The sequence below is a fragment of the Acomys russatus genome, chromosome 7, assembly GCF_903995435.1.
Source record: "Acomys russatus chromosome 7, mAcoRus1.1, whole genome shotgun sequence".
NCBI lineage: Eukaryota > Metazoa > Chordata > Mammalia > Rodentia > Muridae > Acomys > Acomys russatus.
In genome coordinates this window covers 3215069-3236459 of record NC_067143.1, presented here as the reverse complement: position 1 = coordinate 3236459, position 21391 = coordinate 3215069, and the positions used below count along the sequence as shown (strand labels likewise).

Genomic DNA, 21391 nt, shown 5'->3' with positions numbered 1-21391 from the left:
ACTCTTCCCTGGGACAGGTAGGTGACCTGGTTTTGCCTCCTGGGGACTTTGCTCCACACCCTGGGCTCCCTACTGGGTCAGCAGAGGTAGGTGCTGATGCTGTGCAGCTTCAGGATCAGTTTGAGATAGTATATGTAGAGCCAGTTATCCTGTCTTTGGCTGGGCTTTGAATACTCTGCCATTGGGCCCTGGGGATAGGCTGGGTCCATTCTGGCCAGTTGTGCAGGGATGTTCTTCTGGGGCTGGTAGCTAAGTTTCTGCCCAGATCTTTCTGACCACCTGTGCTGCTTCTTTCTCACTACATTGGGCCAGCTGAATAGTTTGTTGCCATTTCCTATCAGGCCTGTCCATTCTCTTTTAAGAGCGTGGGAGACCCTACCAGGTTGTGGAGCCTGGCTACGGCTAGGCTGGGTCTGTTCTGACCAGTTGTGTCAGTCTGCTGTGGCTCCTGCCAGTAGCTAGGCTCCTGCAAGTTTCATTCAGACCATGCACAGGAGGGGGTTCCATCCCATTGTGTTGGGCCAGCTGAATAGCTTCCTGCCCTTTCCTGTCAGGCCTGCCTAGCCTTTCCCAAGAGCATGAAAGACCCTGCCAGGCAGTGGAGCCTGGCTAGACTGGGTCTGTTGTGACCAGTTGTGCCAAGACAGTCCTCTGAGGGTGACAGCTCGGCTCCTGCCCAGCCCCACTCAAACTGCCCCACTCAGACCATGCCACTGTGGCTAGACAAAGTGTATACAGCCATCTGGGCCTCCGTGTGGCACCTGGGATTTCTGTGGACTGGTGTGGGTTGGAGGGGGTGTCTGAGGACAGATCCACATATTTCTCTGAGATTTCCCTAGGCCAAGAGCTTTGATGCCTCACTTCCAGGAGTTCAGTCCCATATACTGAGTTTGTGCTGCAGAGCAAGGTCATAGCTTGTAGCTCGCAGGTGGTCTCCAGTCCAGACTCTGGGGACTGGGCTCCCATCCTCCTTGGGTCACTGGATGACCAAAAGCCAGACTTGCAAACCTCTTTCACCCACTTTTCCCCAGATCTCATGGTCCGTGGCTCCCAGTAGCATGCCCAGTCTCCTCTCTGCAGGTCAGACACCACGTATCTTTGGTGCTGCCATCTTCGAACCAGAATTAGAATTATTAAGAAAACACAAACCAAGATAACCATGGAAATGGAAAACTTGGAGACAAGATATAGAATCATAGAGGTAACTATCAACAACAGAATACAAGCGATGGAGGAGAGAATTTAAGATGCTGAAGATACAAGTGAAGAAAATAATAAAACAGAAAAAATTGTGACACAAAACATCCAAGAAATCAAGAATATAGATAAAACAGTATATAGATATAGAAAACACAATATATAGATAATTTTACAATAGCAAAACCCAAAGAAAACAAACACAGTCACCCTATCAGCACCAACTCCACAATAAAAGGAACTAACAACCACTGGTCACTAATATCTCTCAACTTTCCTTCAGTGTTTTCCCTTAGATACTTGTAAGAATGTACTTTGATGTATATTATATTGTCCTTGGACTATGATGTCTGTCTCAACAATGAAGAGGTTTCAATTTCAGACTTACTACAGACATGTAGGAATGATTTTTTTAAGAAAATGACAAGAAAAAAAAAGAATTAAAAAATGCCTACTATTGTTAGCAGGATACACTCAAATCCATGTGTTTAAGTCTCATGGTTATCCTGCATCAGAGAAAGTTGTTGAAGAAATTGTCAATGAATTTTCTATTCTGCAGATTTAGTTCTCTTTGTCTAAGGGAGAAGCTTGTTTGAATGGACTGCAACACAGGTTTTTCTCTATTTCTTAGGACTGTACTGATCTGTGATTTACTATACAGCAGATTTCCCTGTGCCTCTTCAATGCCTACAGTCTTATAATAGACAAGTTCTGCCTATTTTGTGCTCATTGCATATTGTTAATCTAAAAAAGAGAAACTCCCAACAAGCGAGAGTTAACTTTTTTATTGTTGTGCTTTGTATTGTTGGATGATTTGGTTTTTTGTTTACTCTACTTACTCATCTTTTCTTAGAAGTGTAAATGTATTTTGTGTGTGTTTTGGATAAAACTTTCATTACCATATCATAATACACACTATATCAGTTTCCCTAAACTCTTGGTGGCTGGTAAATAGAGCTCTGGACAAAATAGTTTCCCTCAGTATATAGGTGAAATGATGCAGTCTGATTCCTTTAAAGTATTATACTTTATAGAACTGAGGATTATCTCTCACACATTAATGTTTTCAGAGCAGGGTAAGCAGTGGGTGTACACACTGGTCTACATTTAGGGGTGAATGACAATGACACATTTACTCAATGGTTAAGCCAGGATGAAAAAGAAAGAGTAAAAGTGCAGAAGTTCAAAGCTCAGAATGTAAACAGGGACTTCAGCTTTGCACTTACATTAGTAGGTAACTTGGAAGTGAGGAATGCAGGAAGACACTGGCTCTTCCAAAGCCAGAAATGAAGAGTTTGTTTTGGGCAAAGACATCTTATTGTTCTGCAGATACAAACATATCACAGAGAAATATTCTGAGACTATTTTGAGTATTTTGAATATTCTAAGAATAGTTTAAAAGTAGACTACATTAGTTTCATTGGTTTAGAAAATCATGGGTTACTTATTTTGCCTGTGTGTGCATGGCATGGATATTTACAGGCCTTCCATGAATTCACTCACCACAGCGAACTCTGATAGCATGTTTTCAGCAACCAACCTGTTGTCATATGAAAAGTTTCTTGCTTCAATCTTGGCCAAAACAGCCCAGTCAAGAAGTTGAACCCTGAGCTGTTGTTGTCTATCTTCTTGGCCGAAATCATGGTCCGTCCGTGTGGCTAGAGAAGATACAAAACATATTTTCCAACTTGTTTTTAAGCAGAGCACAGGGCCTCAGATGCATAGCCCAAGGGGGAAGAGTTTCAGAACTCTCAGTGGCACTGGATGTGGTGTCAGGAAGAACTTGGGGTAATTAGTGTCACAGCTGCACTCATTAACAAAGTGAGAGGCACAAATGTTCACAAACACTTGAGCTGAATATATACCTCCTGGACTTCGTTAGATCTGTTTCTACCAGGCTTCTGGCTGGGCATGTACATGTGTAAATACGATGTTCTGGGTTTTTATCATTGGGATCCTGCATAGTCTCAATTTTGTGCGTGCCTTTAGTGACAATGAGTGCTATGCAATAATTAATGAAAGTTTTTACCATGGAGGAGATGTGACCATTGGTGCATTTTTTTCTCTTCATATTTACTACACAGGCAACAGAAATCCTGATAAAACAATTGCACACTATTACCAGGACCTTCACATACAGTAAGTACAATTATTAATTATAAGAGTTCCAAATTTTTGTGACTTAAAGTATTAAATGGATTAGCCGGGCGTGGTGGCGCACACCTTTAATCCCAGCACTCGGGAGGCAGAGGCAGGTGGATCGCTGTGAGTTCGAGGCCAGCCTGGTCTACAAAGTGAGTCCAGGATGGCCAAGGCTACACAGAGAAACCCTGTCTCGAAAAGCCAAAAAAAAAAAAAAAAAAGTATTAAATGGATTAAAACATGCTTGTGATTTTTTTTATGCGTTTGATTCTCAAACTCACTCTGCCATTCTCAAATTTCTTCATGTAAATTTTGACTTCTTTTCATATTTCAAAGAAAAAGTCATAATTTTGGTGTTATTCACTTTGATTTCATCAAATTATATTGGGACTTCATGATCTTCCATTGTCATGTTTGCAATGGCAGATGATCTGAATATTTTTATTGATGTGATTTCATGTTATGGATAATTCAATCTGAGCATCACCATGTATATCTGGGCTCTCTTTAAGTGGAGATGTTTCCTGTGAGAAGAAATGATGTTTGAATGCAGAGACTCCTGAGTGCCCGGAATGTTCTTAGAGTGACAAATCCTGACTGTGTTACATGCATTGGATTTCACAATAGGATTGTCATCTTTACATTTGGGAACACTCTTTGATCTACAGTGTTTTTGTCTATCTCATTTTTTTGCATCTTAATGTGTCTTTGCTAATATTTTAAAATCTTAAATTTTCAATGTTTCACTGTTTGCTATACACGTTTTAAGCGATTTTCGTCATATATATGGATGTGCTCACCAACATACATGTTGTGTGCTCACCAACATACATGTTGTGTGCTCACCAACATACATGTTGTGTGAGGATGGCCACTTAAGACTGCTTGTTAGCATTTCTGAAAAGCCCAAAATTTAGGAATTAAATCAGAAAAGTTTGATTTACTTAGACAAATTAATTACAAATATGCAAGTGTGTCCTTTTATAGAGGAAATAAAATGTTCTTAGCACACACAGACATCCCAAATCTCTAAAGAAGTATTCAACAGCACTGTGAATAGAACAATAGAGCTTGCACATATCTGAACACATGAGAAAAATCTATAGGAAGACAATAGGAAGAAATTCACAAAATGATATATAGTTACCAAGGTGAATTTTGTTCAATGTGACATTATTATGTATTTATAAAAAGCTTAGTATGTAGTAAGTAAAAAATTCAAGGACAGTGGAAGAATAAATACATTAAGAGGTAAATCATCATCAGATATTTGAGGTGGTGACACACATAGTTTGAAACTACAATATCACTGATGCAAGATTTCATAACTAGATTTAATAATTCATATCTTGATTGAGTAATTCAAGGTATAGCTGATTTCTTAAGGATCACGTATTATCTCAACTAAAATCACAGATTTGTTTCTATGTCTTGGAGACTGGGTACATTGGATGCTGGATTGAGCCCATTTTACTTCACCCAAACTAATGTGACTTGTTACTCTACTGCTCTCTACATTCAGCAGCTCAGGAACCAATGTACATCTGTATGTGTTTTTTATATATCATGAAACAACAAGCCCATATGCAAAAAGACTACACTTTTCACTACATAAGCCATGATAATGAAAAGATAGTATCCTGTAAAACTTAGCTTTTAAAAAATTTATTTTATTTCAAAATTTTTATTATTTTTTAATTTGTTCACTTTACCTTTAACTTGTAGCCTCTCCCTCATTGCCTCCCAGTTTCACCCCTCCCTCTTCTCAACCACCCATTGGTCTTCAGAAAGTGGAGACCTCCTCCCATATCTTCTGACCTCAGTGTATCAAGTTTCCTCTGGAGTGGCAGCCTCTTCCTATGTGGACTGGAAAGGCTGCCCCACTAGGGGCAAGTGATCAAGGAATGGGCAGAAGAGTCCATGTCAGAGGTAGTCCCTACTCCCCGTGTTATGGGACCCAGAAGGCGACTGTCCTGCCCATCTACTGCATCTGAGCAGAGGGTCTAGGTCCTCACTGTGCATGGTCCTTGGTTGGTGCATCTGTCTGTGCAGCAACACCACACTGGTCTCCTTGTGGAGCTTCTATTGCCTCTAGGTCCTTCTACCCCAAACTCTTCTGTAAGACTCCCTGTGCTCCACCTCAGATTTGGCTGTGAATCTCAGCATCTGCTTCAATCCCCCATTGTGTTCAGTTTTTCAGATGCAGTAGATATTCAAAAATAATACAAGAAATTTCTCAGATTTCTTATTGTTCTTACTGATTTGTCTGCATGTCTGTTCCTATCATTATCATAAGAATTTTTCAAATAACCACTAAGATTATTTTGAGCACCTGTTGTTTTATACTTTTTATTTATTTATATGTGTGTGTTTCATGTGCTATATCACTGTTTTTACTTGTATTTTTTTTTTTTTTTGAGACAGGCTCTCATTAACTTTTAATAGCCCCATAAATCCTGGAACTTACTACTTAAACAAGGTGGCCTAGAATTCAGAGATCTGCCTGCCTTTGCCTGCTAAGTGCTGGATTTAAGGCATGCACTGCTATTCTCAGCTAGATGGTTTACTCTTTGTGTGTTTGTTTCCCTGTGTAGCCCTGGCCCTCATGAAATTCTGTATGTATGCAAGGCTCGCATAGAATTCAGAGATCCACTTGCCTGTGCTTCCTGAGTGCTGAGATTAGTGGTGTGTAACATGCCTGTTAATATTCTAAAGACAGAGAGACAGACAGACACACTCACACACCAACACACACCCCCAGACACACCCCCAGACACACACACACACACACACACACACACACAGGAGGAGCGGAGAGCGAGAGAGAGAGAGAGGCGAGAGCAGAGGAGAGAGAGAGAGAGAGAGAGAGAGAGAGGGGACATGTATTTGGATAGGTGGGGAGATAGGAGGAAAATGAAAAAAAAATTCTTTCATTATAAAAGATATTGCATATGTTTGAGAATACAGATAATTTAAATATATTAATCAAGATGAATATTTAACTAATCTATTTAACCAATCTTTGTATGAAAAGAATGAAAAGGAAACAAATACAGTTGTGTGGAATTTTAAAGTGCTTTAGTTATCATCTCTGAGTTGTACATGTTTCTGATACATGTTGTTCTGAAAACATGAATCTAAAAGCGATGAAATCTTGCCTATAAAGTTAGCATCTCATAATCATTGCTTGTGTTTGGAGTGTTGGAGCCAATCTTCTGTTTTATCATGAAATACATAATAGTGAGTACATTATTTATTTTGTCTGCAAGGCTGTGCTTCTATGCATAAACTTGTCAAGGTGATAAATATCATATTTCTTTTTTCTTTTTTTTATTAATTTATTCTTGTTACATCTCAATGTTTATCCCATCCCTTGTGTCCTCCCCATTCCTCCCCCCCATTTTCTCCATTATTTCCCCCTCCCCTATGCCTGTTCCTGGGGGGGATTACTCCCCCTGTATATCTCCATAGGGTTATCAAGTCTCTTCTTGGCTACCTGCTGTCCTTCGTCTGAGTGCCACCAGGTCTCCCCCTCCAGGGGACATGGTCAAATGTGAGGCACCATAGTACGTGAGAAGTCATATCACACTCTCTCCACTCAACTGTGGAGAATATCTGACCATTGGCTAGATCTGGGAAGGGGTTTAAAGTTTACCCTCCTGTATGTCCTTGGCTGGTGCCTTAGTTTGTAGCGGTACCCCTGGGCCCAAATCTGCCTATCATATTGTTCTACTTGTAGATTTTCTAGGACCCTCTGTATCCTTTTATTTTGCTATTCCCCATGCTTCTCTCATTTAGAGTCCCAATAGGATGCCCTCCCTCTCTTCCCAGTTTCCTGGTAAGTAAAGGCTTTCGTGGGGCATGCCCCTTGGGCTAGTATGCAGATATAAGTGAGTATATACCATTTGATTCTTTATGCTTCTGGGTTAACTCACTCATTACCAACCCTACATCTGACAAAGGTCTAATATCCAAAATATATAAAGAACTCAAGAAATTAAACACCACCAAACCGAATAACCCAATTGAGAAATGGGGCTTGGAACTAAACAGAGAATTCTCAACAGAGGAGTATCAAATGGCTGAGAAACACTTAAAGAAATGCTCAAGCCTCCTTAGTCATCAGGAAATGCACTCCAAACACTCTGAGATTCCATCTTACACCTCATCAGAATGGCTAAGATAAAAAACTCAAGCGACACCACATGCTGACGAGGATGTGGGGAGAGAGGAACACTCCTTCATTGCTGGTGGGAATGCAAACTTAGTACAGCCACTTTGGAAATCTAATCTGGTGCTATCTCAGAAAAATGGGAATAGGGCTTCCTCAAGACCCAGCTATCCCACTCCTTGGAATATACCCAGAAGATGCTCCAGCACACAAGAAAATTTGCTCAAACATGCTCATAGCAGCCTTATTCATAATAGCCAGAACATGGAAACAGCCTAAGTGTCCCTCAGTAGAAGAGTGGATAAAGAAACTGTGGTACATATACACTATGGAATACTATTCAGCTATTAAAAACAAGGAATTCCTGAAATTTGTGGATAAATGGATTGAGCTAGAAATGATCATAATGAGTGAGTTAACCCAGAAATAAATATCATATTTATATATGCATGCATTTGAACCTATTCTATCCATTGGCAATATCTGTATTGATTTTTCTGTTTATCTGTAATTCTGACAAGTGTTCTTCCATTAGACATATTTTTATGTTTTTTTGGCTTTTAAAAGTACATATTGATTGCTTAGTATTTTTATAAAAAGGCCTTGGTATAGTCACCCATACCACCACATCCTACTCTATCCACTTTCTCTATCCTTATTCTGCCTACCAGAAATTTTTGTATTTATTTTATTTTTTGCGCTTAAGTACGGTTTATGTTTTAGAAGTGCTATTGTAGCTAGGGCATTCCCTTGATGATGGTTCACATCCTAGGAGCCACAGCAGTGAAGAACCCATCTCACAATAGCATCTCAGGTGGAGGTGAGATTTTGTGCCATTTCCTTCTACACGCTGGGACTTTGTGTTGTTTAAGAACCTATCTCACAGTAGCATCTCAGGTGGAGGTGAGATTTTGTCCCATTTCCTTCTACACGCTGGGACTTTGTGTTGTTTAAGCACACATGATCTTGAACATGGTCTCATAATCACTGTAAGTTCAAATGTGTGAGTAGTGTGCTGTGGAGATATTGTTTCCTTGAGATTATCCTCAACCTCTGGCACTTACAATCCTCCCACTTCACACTATAGTTATGATTTTAGCTATAATCCCTCAGTGTTGGTGTCAGTGTGATAATGTAACCCATACTTATGGCTGAGAAACTTATAGTCTCTTAATATGCCCTGATAAGTCATTGATTTTTGTGTTATTTGCCATGTGTTGTAAGAAGAAGTATCTCTAATGATGGTTGTGCGATGTGCTAATCAATAGGTTCAACAGTAAATAATCAGGAATTAATTTTACACTGTGTCTGTGTAGCAGAATAGCAATGTTAAATTCAGCCCTTGCCTATGACCTACCTAGTTATAAGCTCTTGGCCATATATATAGGGACAAGCATTTGTTCCATACAGTTAAAGAAACCTTATATCAAATAAGACAAAAGCTGGTTTCACATATAACGTGGGTACCCACTTTTGTACCAGCAGATACATTATATAAGGCCAGGATTTCTGTATCTTCCATGGTTCACAGATGAGTGAAAGTGATAATTACATTAATTTACTTTGGTAGCATGCATAGCATCTTCCAGAACTGTTAATCTAGCCAGGAAAAGTAAAGCATTCAGGTAAGTACCAGCTTGATTTCTGCATATACTGTAATTCAAGTATGTAGTATCTTCAGAAATGGAGTCTTATGATCAAGTTCTGCAGGATCCAATCTTGTACCTTCTTAATTCATATATTATAGATAATGAACGTGAAAAGTGTATCATATTTCACTTTCTTAATATTATTCAGAATGATTGTTTTAATTATCTGCAAGTTTACAAAGATGCAAATACTTCTGGTGTGATTAATTTTGGTGCCTCCTGTTTTTCATTTGAGAGTCATTTATAGTAGATTTTTAATTACACTATTTCATTGCTAGTCTCTGCATTCCTACTTTAGTCTTTGTGTTCTGTCACACTACTCCTAAATTTTGTGGTATTCATAATTTCACTATGCTAAGTACAATTACACTCTTACTTGTTAGTTTGAAATTATAATATATAAAAAACTTTTGTTTCATTTCATGTCAAGTTTCTAGACAAATGCACTAGGTTAAAGGAAAATAAACACATCTCAGAACACACAATCTGTAAGTCTCAGAAGCATCCCAAAAAGGGAGTATCGAGGAGCAAAGAAACACTACCATCTTCTTTGAGCCAGCATGTATGTCATAAATTAGACATACCTGTAACTATGCTGAAGAAAAAATAAGTTTTGGAAAAGGAGTAGGGAATAAAAAAATCAGAGATACAAACATTTGTTGAAGCGAACTAAAAACCAAACCAAACCAACCAAAACAAAATATTTATGTTCCTGGAGGGCCAGAATTCAGATGAAAAATATATATTCAATGATGCTGTTTCTTTTCTTTTCAAATATATTTAATGTAGATTTAATTTCAATCCATACATATATCTTCAAAATATAAAAGATAATATTGCTTTTCTATGAAACTTTTAAAAATGTCTTAAGATGAAGTGTTTCTATACCTAACTGAAAAACAATTTACTAAATATAATCTTAAGAAAACTGTTTTGTGTGCAGCAATCCTTGACACTAAATGATTTACTATTTCTTTTTGTTCACAGTTTATGGAATCAGTAAGAGTGTAATTTTTATGACCATGTTGTAAGACAGGTAAAGAATTACCTTATAAGGTCCTTTGCAACCTGCATGTATGTAGCAGATGCACAGTTTGGTCTTCATATGTGTCCCCCAACAAATGGAGTGGGTAATATCTGTGTCTGATGACTGCCTTTGGTATCCCATTCACCTAAATGGGTTGCCTGGTCTGTCCTCAATATGAGACAATGCACCTGGTCCTGCAGAGAGTAAATTTGTTACGAAGAGTTGGTACTCATGGGGGGTGGGGCTCAGCTTTCTCTTAGGAGGATGGAAGAAGAGAAATGTGGGGAGGATATATGTGGAGAGGTACTAGAAAGAAAGGATGGGGGTTGCTCTGGACAGAATGTAAAATGAGTAAGTAAATAAACAAACAAATAAATAAATAGAGAAATAGATACTGTGTCAAATAAAGTGGACAGTGTGGATTGACCTTGGATGTCCTTTCTCTGTCTTGCATTCTAGTTATTAACATACAGAAACCTGTACCTGTACATAGACTCACATCCACAAAATTGATGCACACACCTCATTAAAACACACAAAAGTAAAATATATTTGAGTGTGGATTCAAATGAATTAGAATGAGCAATTACGATACAGAGGCAGGAAGATACCTATGAGTTCAAGACCCATCTGGTCTACATAGTATGCTCCAGGCCACGTAAAAGTAAGGGTTTGGGGTCAATATTTAATGACCTTTCATAATTGTAAATGGCTGAATTTCCAAGATATAGGCAGCAAGAGATCTGATGTTTTGTCAGAACCTCCTTACTTATTCATTGGCAGTCTCTTAAAATTTTCCACACATAAAAGATAAAGCAATACAACAATAGAGTCACTCAGACCATAAATCATGAGTGTTAATCTTTTATTTTTATTTTTTAAAAAATTTTTATTAATTTATTCTTGGTACATCTCAATGGTTATACCATCCCTTGTATCCTCCCATTCTTCCCTCCCTCCCATTTTCCCCTTATTCCCCTCCCCTATGACTGTTCCTGAGGGGGATTTTCTCCCCCTGTATATGCTCATAGGGTATCAAGTCTCTTCTTGGTAACCTGCTGTCCTTCCTCTGAGTGCCACCGGTCTCCTCCTCCAGGGGACATGGTCAAATGTGAGGCACCAGAGTACGTGTGGAAGTCATACCCCACTCTCCACTCAACTGTGGAGAATGTTCTGTTCATTGACTAGATCTGGGTAGGGGTTTAAAATTTACTGCCTGTATTGTCCTTGGCTGGTGCCTTAGTTTGAGCGGGACCGCTGGGCCCAAATCTGCCTATCATAATGTTCTTCTTGTAGGTTTCTAAGACCCTCTGGATCCTTCTACTTTGCTATTCTCCCATGCTTCTTTCATCTAGAGTCCCAATAGGATGTCCTCCCCTCTGTCCCAGTTTCCTGGTAAGTGAAGGCTTTTATGGGACATGCCCCATGGAATATACCCAGAAGATGATCCAGCATACAACAAGAAAATTTGCTCAACCATGTTCATAGCAGCCTTATTCATAATAGCCAGAACATGGAAACAGCCTAAGTGTCCCTCAGTAGAAGAATGGATAAAGAAACTGTGGTACATATACCCTATGGAATACTAGTCAGCTATTAAAAACAAGGAATTCCCGAAATTTGTGGACAAATGGATTGAGCTAGAAATGATCATAATGAGTGAGTTCACCCAGAAGCAGAAAGACTCAAATGGTATATACTCACTTATATCTGCATACTAGCCCAAGGGGCATGTCCCATGAGTGTTAATCTTAACTAATCCTGTATACTTAAATCCCAACAATAATTTCAGTCATATATGAGACTATGTTAAAATAATGATTTCAGAGAAGCATCGACATTTGAATGGTAAATGTGATTGCAATTAAATCTGAAGGTTGTATGGTCTGTCTTCCTCTTGTAATTTGTTAAAATTGTGGCAGGTATAAGTTGAAGAACTACCAGTTTCTTCTGGCCTTGCGATTTGCCATTGAGGAGATCAACAGAAATCCACATCTTCTACCCAACACCACTCTGGGCTTTGATTTCTATAATATTCGATTTACTGAAAAAATTGTCCTCCATGGTGTCTTTGTTTGGCTCACAAGAATGATCAACCCCTTTGCTAATTATCACTGTGGAAAGATGAGAAAGTCACCTGCTGTACTCACAGGACCGTCATGGGCAACATCTGCCCACATTGGGACACTGCTACAACTGTACAAAATACCAGAGGTGAAGCATGAGTCTTGGGAACTAGAGTCAAGTAAACTTTTTTATATCATAAATGTGTCTGAATATGTAAAATAGGGGCATTTGAGTTAATCAGCCATCAAAGAAAAGTATGAAGGTACTTGCTGATCCATATTTCCAGTCTTTGAGACAGGAAAGAAAGAGAGGTAGATGAGACCAGCTATATTATTTAAAATGAAGACTTGTCAGTGATTTTTGTGGAAACCTGGGCAGTATGTTTGCCTTATAAAATATGAAAGAAAACACCTTCTTCCTGATTGTTTATACCTGTTGATTCAGAAGTGAGATTGTGCTTGATGCCAATTTTCTTTCTTTTGTTTCCAATTTTGTTTTCTCTTCAGCTCACATTTGGGCCATATGATTCAACCTTGAATGACCGAAGTCAGTTTAATTCTCTCTATCAGATGGCCCCCAAAGACACAACTCTGTCCCTTGCCATAGTCTCTTTGATGGTCCATTTTGGCTGGTCTTGGGTTGGTCTGATTCTCCCAGATGACCACAGAAGTACTCAGACTCTGTCAGACTTGAAAGAAATTATGGAGAGCAATAGCATCTGTATAGCCTTTGTGAAAATGATTCCTGGCACCTGGAATTCTTTTTCCAATGCATTATGGAAAAAATTGGCAAAGATACCAGAATCATCAGCAAATGTGATAGTTATTTATGGGGACATTGTTTCTTTACAAGGTTTGATGAGACATATTGCACAACTCCTAGTGACATGGAAAGTCTGGGTCTTGAACTCTCCTTGGGATGTTGACACCCATTCTGATTATTTCATGATAGAGTCATTTCATGGGAGTCTCATTTTCTCTCACCCCCATGAAGACATGGTTGACTTTACAAATTTTCTTCGAACAGTTAATCCCTACAGATACCCAGAAGACAATTATCTTCCTAAGTTTTGGTATTTGTTCTTTAAGTGTTCATTTTCTGAATTTGATTGTCAACTTTTGGAGAACTGTCAACCCAATGCTTCTTTGGATTTATTGCCCAGGCAGTATTTTGACACAGCCATGAGTGAAGAGGGCTACAATATATACCGAGCTGTGTATGCTCTAGCCTACAGTCTCCATGAGATGAATCTTCAGCAAATACAACTACAACCCCATGAAGATGGAAAAGAAATGGAATTTTACCCCTGGCTGGTATAATTTCTGTCTGTGTGTTATAATAACTGTAATGTGACATTTTTATTAATCCTTAAGGCATTCAAATTTGGCATCATAAGGTTGGAATATGCTGTCAGTAAGCAAGGGAGAAAATACTTGTTTCCCTGTCTGGAGGTCAATGCTAACACGTTAGAAAGTGCCTTTTATAGATGGCATGCCAGGAAGAAGGAAAACCCGTTAAGTCAATATTAAGTTCATATAACATGTTGCATCAGAGTTTTCTTTATCATATCTTCGTTGTGAAAATTGAATTTTCCACATGTATTCCTTAGATGAGAAGTGACAGCAGTTCATCTTTAAGGTTTAAATGCTCCTGAGGACTGCCACAGGCGTTTGAAATTAAAGGCCACTTTAAAGTGCACGCTTAATTTCAGGGGCCTCATTTTAAGGATAGAAGCTCTGAATATATTCCAAAAGTTAATAGGTGTGGCTATCTTTTCAAAGAAGTTTGAATAAGGTGGATCCACACAACTTTAAATCTTAGCTGTATTTAATTCCATGACTTCTCTCAAACATTGTAATATTTTCACAAATTAATGCATTTTGGTCAAAGAATCTTTCATTTACTTGGCTATACTTTTTTTTTACCCCTTTACATATGCTTTTTTAATCATGAGGTGTTAAATCTCATACGTTCTTTGTACTATGTTTTTAGGTAAATGCTTTTAGTATCTCAGATAGACTTTAACCTATGGCTCTGAATCTGTTTTAGCTCCTTCCTTTCCTGAAGAATAGTCTTCTGAGAAATCATCTGAGAGGCCACACAGTAATGGATGGGAGAAGACACTTAGATTCTGGGTATGACATTCACAATTTTTGGAATTTTCCAAAGGGTCTTGAATTAAAGGTGAAAGTAGGAAGTTTTTCTCCAAATGCTCCCCAGGGTCAACAGCTTTCTTTATCTGAACAGATGATACAATGGCCTACAAGGTTCACAAAGGTGAGTTGTGTCTTATGCCTCTTATGTGATCTTTCAAAAAATCAAAAATAATTCTCAGGATATGGTGATCCTGGGATTTAATCAGTAGTCATATACCAATAAGAAACTTCCCATAAATATAGCAAGCATAGACTATTTTATCATTCCTTGTGTCTGATCAGTGTAATAGTTTTTTTAGTTGATTATGCCCACACATTTCTTAAGATCTGAGTGTCTGTTAGATTTCTCTCAGTTCCTCAAAATATGGCTACAAGGTTTATTTTGTCACCCAAACTTGGAAATTTCAGTAAAAGTTAAGGTGACAGTTATGTTTTTTCAGACTCTGAAAGGGTAGACTAGCATGACAGGTGTGTGTGTGTGTGTGTGTGTGTGTGTGTGTGTGTGTGTGTGTGTGTGTGTGTGTGTGTACATGAGCATGTACAATCTTTGACTTGCTATTTTATATAGTCAACAAAACCAACTTAAGGAAGGGCAGGTTTGTTTTGACTGACATTTGATATTGTAAGAATGCAGTATATTACGGTGGGAAAAGAAAGGAGGTGATGACATCACATTCACAGACTAGAATCACACATCAAAGAATTTGGTTCTCCTTATATATTTCCTATTCTTTCTGTCTATGACACTAGTCAATGAAATATCGACCTCATTTTGTGGTTACTCTTTCCAGCTAAAATAACCTCTCTATAAATCTCCTGACAGCCGAGAAAAGGGACTGCCTCTTATATGAACTTTGATGTCCCCAATTTCAGTATTTCCTCTTGGTGGGGAATCCTATGGGACACACAGAAGACTGTTGTTGTTAATTTATCAGTATGGCCTAATAATGCTTATTGTCAGGCCTATAATTATTATTACATCAGCATAACTAGCTATCAATCAATCAAGACACAGCCACTTGTTCTATTTTAAAACAGCCTTAGTTGACCTGGAGCAGGGCAGATATTTATCCCCTAAACTACTTCTCATAGTGGAGCAAGTATGGGATACCTAACGCAATCCCATGCCATCTGCTTCTAATAACTTCTATTAAGCTACCCCCTTCCATAATCCCACATACTTGCTAATGTTCTTTATTTGGGCCAAATCTCCATCCATGTCAGTCATGTGATTCTCTTCCATCTAACCCATGGCAGACTTATCCTCTCTTCTCTTCAGGTCTCTCTTCTTCCCAAGATTCTTTCTTTCTCCCCAAGGCCAGGAACCATAGCCATGCCTATTTCATTTCCCCTGCCCAGGTGGTGTGAAGACCTTTTATTAATTAGCATCAAAATACATCGGACCAACAGAGGAAGGGGAAGCAGGCTGTCCAGATGCGACCTGATAGACTGTGGTCATACGGTGGGGGAGGATGTCCCCTTCTGTCAGAGGTCTAGAGGACAGGAATAGAGTGGAAGAGGAAGGGAGGGTAGAATGGGAAGATACAAGCTAGGGGATAACAATTGGAATGTAATCTGGATAAATTAAAATAGATTAGAAAAAAAACTCCTCACAGAATTGCCCAAAGATTTGTTTCCATAATTAATCCAAGCTCTGTTGAGTTGTCAATCAACATTGACAATCACATTAAATATAAAAGTAATTGCCAGTAAGAATAGAGATAGGCTCAAACAAGTCTTTCACTGGCTTCGTTAAAGTTATTCCTAGATATCTTATATTGCTTGTGGCTATCGTGAAGGGTGTAGTTTCCCTAATTTCTTTCTCAGCACATTCATCATTTGTTTACAGGAAGACTACTGATGTTTTGAGTTAAATTTGTATCCAGCCACTTTGCTGAAGGTGTTTATCAGCTCCAGGAGTTCTCTGGTAGAATTTCGGGGGTCACTTATGTAACTCATTGGTACAGGAGACAACTTCCTGAGCAGAACTCCAACAGCCCAGGCTCTAAGACCAACAATTAATAAGTGGGACCTCATGAGGCTGAGAAGCTTCTTTAAGTCAGGAGACACTTTCAGGAGAACAAGGTGACATTCTACAGACTAGGAAAAGATCTTCACCAACCATACATCTGACAAAGGTGTAATATCCAAAATATATGAAGAGCGCTAGAAATTAAACTCCACCAGAACAAATAACCGAATTAAGAAATGGGGCACAGTATTACAATATGATGCGATTTTTGTGTAGAAGTTAATGAGAGTAAAATAGCTAGCATTGTAAATATAAAGTTAATTTATGTTTCATATATTATGTTTGATCACCAAGTTAATTGATGTTAAACTGTTGACTACTATAACAATTATTATACACACATTTAATAAAATGCAAAAAATTATGTATTTTAATACTGTGAATTATATTTATGGATTTAGATATTTTCAAAAAATGGGGCTCAGAATTAAACAGAATTCTCAACAGAGGAATATCTAATGGTTGAGAACACTTAAAGAAATGCTCAACATCCTTAGTCAGTTATCAGAAAAATGCAAATCAAAATAACTCTGAGGTTCCACTTACACCCATCAGAATGACTAAGATCAAAAACTCAAATGAGAGTAAATGCTGGTGAGGATGTGGAGAAAGGGGAATACTCGTTCCTTGCTGGTGGGAGTGCAAACTTGTACAACCACTTTGGAAATCAATATGGTGCTTTCTCAGAAAACTGGGAATAGGGCTACCTCGAGACCCAGCTATTCTACTCTTTGGAATATACCCAGAAGATGCTCCACCACATAACAAGGACATGTGTTCAACCATGTTCATAGCAGCCTTATTCGTAATAGCCAGAACCTGGAAACAATCTAAACATCCCTCAGTCAAAGTATGGATAAAGAAACTGTGGGACATTTATACTATGGAATACTATGCAGCTATTAAAAACAAGGAAATGCTGAAAATTATGGGCAAATAGATAGAACTAGAAATGATCATCCTGAGTGAGTTAACCCAGACCTAGAAAGACTCATGTGCTATATACTCACTTATAATTGGGCACTAGACCAAATGTGATGTCCCATGAAAGTCTTTACTTACCAGGATATCTGGATAAATGCAGGGACTTCCTAATGGGACTCTAGATGAAGGAAATATGGGAAAATGGGGGAAATAGAAGGATCCAGAGGGTTCTAGAAACCCATAAGAAAACCATCATGATGGGCGGATCTGGACCTGGGGGTTCTGCTCAACCTGTAGCACAACCAAGTACAACACATGAAGTAAACATTGAACCCATATTCAGATCTACCCAATGGTCAGGATATTTTCCACAGTGGTGCGGAGAGTGGGGACTAACTCAGACATGAACTCTGGTGCTCCATATTTGACCACCTCCCCTTGGTAGGGAGGCCTGATGGCACTCAGAGAAAGGATAAGGAGGCTACCAGCATGAGACTTGATAGGCTGTGACCATATTGTGGGGGAGGAGATAAACTTCTGTCCCAGATATAGGGGAGGGAAATAGGATGAAAGATGGAGGGAGTGAGGAATGGGAGGATACAAGAGAGGGGACAACAATTGAGATGTATTCTAAATAAATTAATAAAAAAGAATAGAGATAGGTTGAATCTAAAATCATATATGACTTTTTAGAACACTACTTTAATGACTTACTCTTAAGATAATCTTCATGTATTTAAATACATGGGCTGTGTAGCCCAAAAGCTGCCAGAATTGGTTAAGTGAAAGCATTTGAAAATAAACTGTTCAATGATACTCATAAACTCTGTATTTATTAGGACTTCTCACTAAAGTCCAAGCATTTGCTAATCACTTTCATTTATTTCAGATTCCTCAGTCTTTGTGCAGTGAGCGCTGTAGGCCTGGATTCAGGAAAGCCACCCGGCAGGGCAAGGCTGTCTGCTGCTATGACTGCATTCCTTGTGCAGACAATGAGATTTCCAACGAGACAGGTAAGTACTGGTTTACAGAGAACTTCCATTTTGTCCACAGGAGTCTGCAGTACATAATAAACAAATGAAGAAGAAGTGAAGAGAAGTAAAGATACATTTTCTTCCTTAATTAGAAATTGAAGGATTTCTGATATTTTTATATCTGTTTGAAAGGACACATTCTAGAAAATTATATCATTCTTGGTTTACATTGTTGTTCCATTGCAAGCACTGTCCCCTAAGAGACTCACCTTGCCCATAAATTAACACTCCATTTCATTTTATCATGAACACAGTGTTTTGAGCACAAATCCACGCTCACTTACATGTAGGATTCACTTCAAGCTTGGATCTCTAACATAACAAGTTCTTTATGATTATAATTAGTTCAGGATTTATTGTATTTGTATTTGTTTTTATTTTTCTGAGCACGTAAGTAGGATTCACTTCAAGCTTGGATCTCTAACATAACAAGTTCTTTATGATTATAATTAGTTCAGGATTTATTGTATTTGTATTTGTTTTTATTTTTTTTTTATTTTTTTTTTTTTTTTTTCTACCTAGCAGGTAAATGAAGAGATGGGTTTGATGTCCCAAGGACATATATTTTATCTTCATAAAACTAAGCTTATTTTGTTTTACTGTAAATAGATTGTTTCATACCATAGGTTCTTCTTATTTATATAATTGTCTCCCCTTTATTAAACAGATTTTTCCCCACACAGTGAATACATTTTCCCTTCCCTCTACTTCTCCCAATTCTCCAGTCCTTCTATCATGAGATATCCACTCCTTATCTCTATCTCATAAAAAGGCTCTAAGAGACACCAACAAAGCTCAATAAAATAACATGTGATAAAATAAAACAAAGACCATCATTTTGGAAAAGACAAGGCAACAGAAAAATAAAACCTCAAGAGAGTGCACAAGAATTGGAGACTCACTTGTTTATGATTCAAGAGTCTCAAAAATGTACAAAACTGAAAGCTATGGTGTGTGCAGATGATCTAGGTCAGACCTATGTAGGCCCAGTGAATCCTTTCTATGTATTCATATAAGCATTACTTGGTTGTTAATTAGATCCTTGTTTTTCTGATATCTGTTGCCTTGGTCCCCTCCTCACTCTTTCCCATCTCCTATGGGGCTCCCTATGCTCTGAGTGAGTGTATAGATGGAAACATCTCACTTAGATCTGTTTTCCACTCTCCCTCTTTCCCTCCCTTCTCTCTCTCTCTCTCTCTCTCTCTCTCTCTCTCTCTCTCTCTCTCTCTCTCTCTCTCTCTCTCTCTCTCTCTCTGTGTGTGTGTGTGTGTGTGTAATGTCTAGACCTGGGTCGCTGTATTTATTTTCTTCAGTTATAAGAGTAAACAAGGAATTCTCTCTAATGATGACTGGATAAGGCACTGATCTATGTGTATAGCAGAATATAATCAGGAGCCATTTTATGAGACCAATAGTATAGGTGTTACCTCACATCTTTTAGGTATCTACTCTCTGAGTATTGGTTGATCAAGTAATATCAGGAATGATTACTCCCTCGTTGAGTGGGCTTTGAGTCAAATCAGAAATTAGTCGGTTCCTCCAAAAATGTTTGTATCACCATTACCCTAGCATATTTTGTGGGCAGGACTAAATGTAGTTCAAAACTTATGTGGTTGACTGGGTGCTTACTCTTTTTTATCACAGGCTACAGAGTATCTTTCTTTAGCATAGATGTGAAACATGGGGTTGAAGGTTCTTGTAGCATGAACTTGGCATCTCCATGTAAACAAGTTGTGGTGTTGTGTTGTCTCAGAAGTGCGCCTTGTGTCTGTGAAGGACATCCAGTTGTTTTGTAAACAGCCTGTATTATTTGGGGATTTTAATGATACCATTGCAGCTAACATCCCAAATACATGAAACTCAGTCCTGTTATTCAAAGTTTCATTTCTTGACAAGAAATGGCTATTGGGTCTCTATCTCCATCATTATTTAGAGGTTTCATTATGATCACTCTGTGTTCATATTGCCCCTAAAATCCCCTTCCTTTCTAGCTGTCTTTGTCCACATTTTCTCCCTCAATTCTTTTTCACCTCACTCTTCCTCCCTGTTCTTCCCACTTTCATTCCCTCTCTCTCCAGTTCACCCATAAATTCTGTTCTATTATTTTCTCCTTTGGATATCCATATAACCTCCCTAGTGTCTTTCTCCATTCCAAATCCCTCTGGGTCTTTAGATTGTAGCTTTCCTATTGTATATTTAACAGCTAATATACAGATATAATCAAATGCATATTATATTTATCTCTCTGGGTCTGGCTTACCTCACTCAGGATAATTTTTTTTCTACTTTTATCCATTGTCTGCAATTTTGATGTCATTTTTAATTACCAAGAAATAATACTCCATCATTTAAATTTATCATATTTGATTATTCATTCTTATGTTATTTCAAGTGTTAGGATTTTGTGAATAGAGCAGTGATGAACATATTTAGTCATGTATTCTTGTGGTAAGAAGAAGTATATTTTAAAGAGTAACAAAGCTGGATCTTGAGGGAAATTGATTTTTAAGTTTATGAAAATTTGGCATCCTGATATCTACAGTGGCTGTATTAATCATTAGCAATGGAAGAATGTTCTCACTTCTCCATGTTCTTGCTAGCATGACTATCACTGTATTACTATTTGTAAGCATTCTGACAGGTGACAGATGGAAACTCAAAGTAGTTTTGATTCATATTATATATTCCTTTTTATAGTTTCTTTTTTCCACTTGAATATTAAAAAATAATTTATTCACTTTATATCTAAATTGTTATCCCCTCCCATGTAACTTCCCATTCTCCCTCCCTCCTTCTTTTGCCCTATTCTCCTCCCCTAGACATGTGACAGAAGGGTACTCCTTCCCTCACCATATGATCACAGCCTATCAAGTCTCATCCAGATCAGCCTGGCTCCCCTTCCTCTGAGTGCCACAGGCCTTCACAACAGGGGGAAGTGGTCAAATAGGGCACACCTGAGTTCCTGTGAAGGTCAGTCTCATTCTCCCTACAA

At 38.3% G+C, this 21391-nt stretch overlaps 1 pseudogene; it reads left to right on the top strand.

Moving 5' to 3' along the window:
* Positions 1–3127: 3127 nt before the first annotated feature.
* The window catches only part of LOC127192373 (vomeronasal type-2 receptor 116-like), a 31211-nt pseudogene continuing 12947 nt past the window's right edge, over positions 3128–21391 (top strand).